Raw genomic sequence first — 4,598 nt, 5'->3', positions numbered from 1 at the left:
GGAGGCGGAGGTTGCAGTGAGCAGAGATTGTGGCATGACCCTCCAGCCTGGGCCACAGATCGAGAGAGGAGGTGTAATGCCACCACACCTGGCTAATTTTTTTTCTTTTTCTTTTTTTTTTTTGTATTTTAGTAGAGATGGGGTTTCACCATGTTGGCCAGGCTGGTCTCAAACTCCCGACCTCAGGTGATCCACCTGCCTCGAACCCCACAAAGTGCTGGGATTACAGGCGTGAGCCACTGTGCCTGGCCGAAAATATTCTTTTAATTAGCCAGGCGTGGTGGCGTGCACCTGTAGTCGTAGCTACTCAGGAGGCTGAGGCGGGAGGATTGCTTGAGCCCAGGAGGTTGAGGCTGCAACGAGCTATGCTCACATCACCGCACTCCAGCCTGGATGGCAGAACAAGACACTGTCTCAAAAAAAAAAAAAAAATTGTCAGAATGATGATTCGACATAATTGAACACAAATGTACATAGTTCATAGTCTCAGGAGGGTAGTTTATTTGATCAGGAAACCGGTAATGAAGACAGAAAGCACACACTTTTGTACTTCACCTCGAACAGAAAAAAGGCAGATAGCTGGGTTTCTTTCTTAAGCCGAAATTACTAAACCCATGTGACCTGTTCAAAGACTCACTTTACTTCTGTAAACTTGGATTCTTAATATGTTTCTTCAGCTTGCAGTTTTGGTAACATTGATTTTTTTTCGTTTGGTCTTTGTTTTGTTTTGTTTCTGAGATGGAGTTTTGCTCTTGTCGCCCAGGCTGGAGTGCAGTGGTGCAATTTCGGCTCACTGCAACCTCCGCCTCCCGGGTTCAAGCGATTCTCTTGCCTCAGCCTCCCAAGTAGCTGGGATCACAGGCACCCGCCTTTACTAAAAAGCTTTGTATTTTTAGTAAAGAGGTTTCTATATGTTGGCCAGGCTGGTTTCAAACTCCTGACCTCAGGTGCCTCTGCCTTCCAAAGTGCTGGGATGACAGGCATGAGCCACCAAGTCCAGCCAAAAGTAATTTTTTTTTTTTTTTTTGAGACAGAGTCTCTCTCTCTCTCATTAGGCTGGAATGCAGTAGTCCGATCTCGGCTCACTGCAACCTCCACCTCCGGGGTCCAAGTGATTCTCCTGTCTCAGCCTCCCGAGTAGCTGGGACTACAGGCACCCGCCACCGCGCCCAGCTAATTTTTTTTTTTTTTGAGACGGAGAGAGATAGTCTCAAGGAAAAGTTCCTTTGCGAGACCCGTGAGAACCCGGCGGTACCCATAGGTGGCCTGGCCACGGCAGCCGCCCTCACTACGGCCTCTACTCCTTCTACCGGGGCTTTGCTTGAAACTCTGGATTCCTGTAAACAGTGGGGCCACAGCAGCAGGAGAAAACCCACATGACATAAATTATCAATCATCTGTCAACAAATTCTCTATCAATCATGCATCTGTATTGCTTATGTATCAACTGTCTTTCTGTCAACAAATCTATCAATCATGCATCTATACCAATTATCTGTCAATTATCAACCATCTATTACTCATGCATCTATATCAATGATCAATTATCTGTCAGCCAATCATCTATCATACATTTATAATAGCTATCAATTATCTGTCAATCACCTATTAACATGCATCTATATCAATTATCAGTCAATCATCTGTCAACCAATCTATCATACATTTATATTAATGTCTTTCATTATCTGTCAATCACCTATTACTTATGCATCTATATCAATTATCAATTATTTGTCAACCAATCATCTATCAATCATACATTTATATTAATGTCTATCAATTATCTGTCAATCTCCTATTAATCATGCGCCTATACCAATTATCTGTCAATTATCAACCATCTATTAATCAAGCATCTATATCAATTATCAATCATCTGTCAATCAATCATCTATCATACATTTATATTACTGTCTATCAATTATCTGTCAATTAATCATGTGTCTATATCAATTATCAATTATCTGTCAACCAATCATCTATCATACATTTATATTAATAGCTATCAATTATCTGTCAATCACCTATTAATCATGCATTTATATCAATTATCTATCAATCATCTGTCAACCAATCATCTATCAATCATACATTTATATTAATGTCTATCATCTGTCAATCACCTATTAATCATGCATCTATATCAATATCTATCCATCAATTATCTGTCAACCAATCACTGTCAATCATCCACCTATGAATCAACCGTGTGTCCTATGGTTTGAATAAATGTGTCCTGCACGTGAGAATGTGTCCCCGACACCCTACAGGGCACAGGACGTCCTAGGACGGAGAATCCTCCAGCCCCAGATGTCAGCAGATGTGTCAGCAGATGTGATCAGCCTTCATGAGAAGCCACCTGGCTGATCCCAAAAATCCCTGCCGACCGCCACATTCTCACTCTGGCGACAAAGGAATAGGACTTCGTAGCCACAACCCAGGACCCCACGATTGGGCATTAAACCGGTGGGCGAGGAGACACACGCGTGTTTAACACGAGGCTTTTCTTGAGGAGTGTTGGGCTTGTCCTGGACGTCAGCCGTGTGGGTCCTGTGAGATGAGCTATTTTCAGCTCAGAGTCCCCAGGAAGGCGGCGCTGACCCCCTGCCTGGTCCAGGGTTCCCAGGGCCAGGCTTGAGGCTTGATTCTTTCCCAGGACCCCCTGAGTTTCGGGGGAGACCCTCTCCTGAGGCCCCAGCCTCGTACACATAAGCCTTTTTTTTTTTTTTTTTGAGACGGAGTCTTGCTCTGTCGCCCAGGCTGGAGTGCAGTGGCACGATCTCGGCTCAGTGCAACCTCCACCTCCCGGGTTCACGCCATTCTCCTGCCTCAGCCTCCTGAGTAGCTGGGACTACAGGCGCCCACCACCACGCCTGGCTAATTTTTTGTATTTTTAGTAGAGACGGGGTTTCACCGTGTTGGCCAGGATGGTCTTGATCTGCTGACCTTTGATCCACCTGCCTCGGCCTCCCAAAGTGCTGGGATGACAGGTGTGAGCCAGCGCGCCTGGCCAACACGTGAGTCATTTTTACGTGCACAGTTTCGTGGTAACAAGCACGCTCACACTTTTGTGCAACCATCCCCGTTATTTGTCTCCAGAATTCCACTTCTAAACCCGAAACTGAGCCCCCTTCAACAACAAGTCCATCCGCCCTCCTCAGCCCCCAGCACCCACCGTTATACTTTCTGCCTCTGTGAATCTGGTGACTAGAGGGACCTCATCGACGTGGAATCACACAGGATTTGTCCTTCTGTGTCTGGCTGATTTGTCTTTAGCGTAACATTCTCCAGCTTCTTCCACATGGTAGCAGGTGTTTGAATAGCCTCCCTTGTTAAGGAGTCTCACTCTGTCCCCCAGGCTGGAGTGCCGTGGTGCGATCTCGGCTCACTGCAACCTCCGCCTCCCAGGTTCAAGCGATTCTCCTGCCTCAACCTCCTGAGTAGCTGAGATTACAGGCACCTGCCACCACATCCAGCTAATTTATTTTGTATTTTAGTAGAGACAGGGTTTCGCCATGTTGCCCAGGCTGGTCTCAGACTTCTGAGCTCAGGTGATCCGCCCGCCTCAGCCTCCCAAAGAAGTGCTGGGATTACAGGCATGAGCCAATGCATCTGGCCTTTTTTTTTTTTTTTTTTTGAGACAGAGTTTCCCTCTTGCCCCCCAGGCTGGAGTGCAGTGGTGTGATCTCAGCTCACTGCAGCCTCTGCCTTCCAGGTTCAAGCTATTCTCCTGTCTCAGCCTCCCAAATGGCCGGGATGACAGATGCGTGCACCAGACGCGGCTAATTTTGTATTTTTAATAGAGACGGGGTTTCACCATGTTGGTCAGGCTGGTCTCAAACTCCTGACTTCTGGTGACCCACCCGCCTCAGCCTCCCAAAGTGCTGAGATGACAGGCGTGAGCCACCGTGTCCGGCCACTTCTTACCCGATTTCTATGAAAACAACAGCAATAAAAAATAGGCCAGGCACAGTGGCTCATGCCCATAATTGCACGACGCTGGAAGGCTGAGGCAGGAGGATCACTTGAGGTTAACAGTTCAAGACCAGCCTGGACAACACGGTGAGACCCCATCTCTATAGAAACTTTAGAAATGAGCCCGGGCTGGTGGCGGGCACCTGTGGTCCCAGCTCCTCGGGAGGCTGAGGCAGGTGAATCGCCTGAGCCCAGGAGGTGGAGGCTGCAGTGAGCCGAGATCACACCCAGACTCCAGCCTGGGTGACAAAGCGAGACCCTGATTTGAACAGCCTCTAAGGCTCTACGACCGGACAACAGCCTCGGGTCCCGGCTGCCACCGTCCCAAGGGCCCCCCTCTCTGCCCTGGACCGTTTTAGCAGGTTGGCAAGTCAGGGTGGCACTTTTCCATGGATCTAAGGTCACGTGAGCAAACTGTAAACAGATGCTGGAGGGGTGACCTCGAGGGGTTCCTGTTGCCGTCCCTGCCTCGCAGATGGGGAAGCCGGGGTGCAAAGACGGTGAGACACCCCCCCTTCCGCTGAGGTCACAGAGCTGTCAGGAGGCTCAGCCAGGACACAGTGCAGACGCCAGGCTGTCCAGGAAGAAAGGCAGGGAGGGAGGGAGGGAGGAAAGATGGA

The sequence above is a fragment of the Symphalangus syndactylus genome, chromosome Y (assembly GCF_028878055.3).
Source record: "Symphalangus syndactylus isolate Jambi chromosome Y, NHGRI_mSymSyn1-v2.1_pri, whole genome shotgun sequence".
Lineage (NCBI taxonomy): Eukaryota > Metazoa > Chordata > Mammalia > Primates > Hylobatidae > Symphalangus > Symphalangus syndactylus.
Note: the sequence above shows the minus strand (reverse complement) of the source record.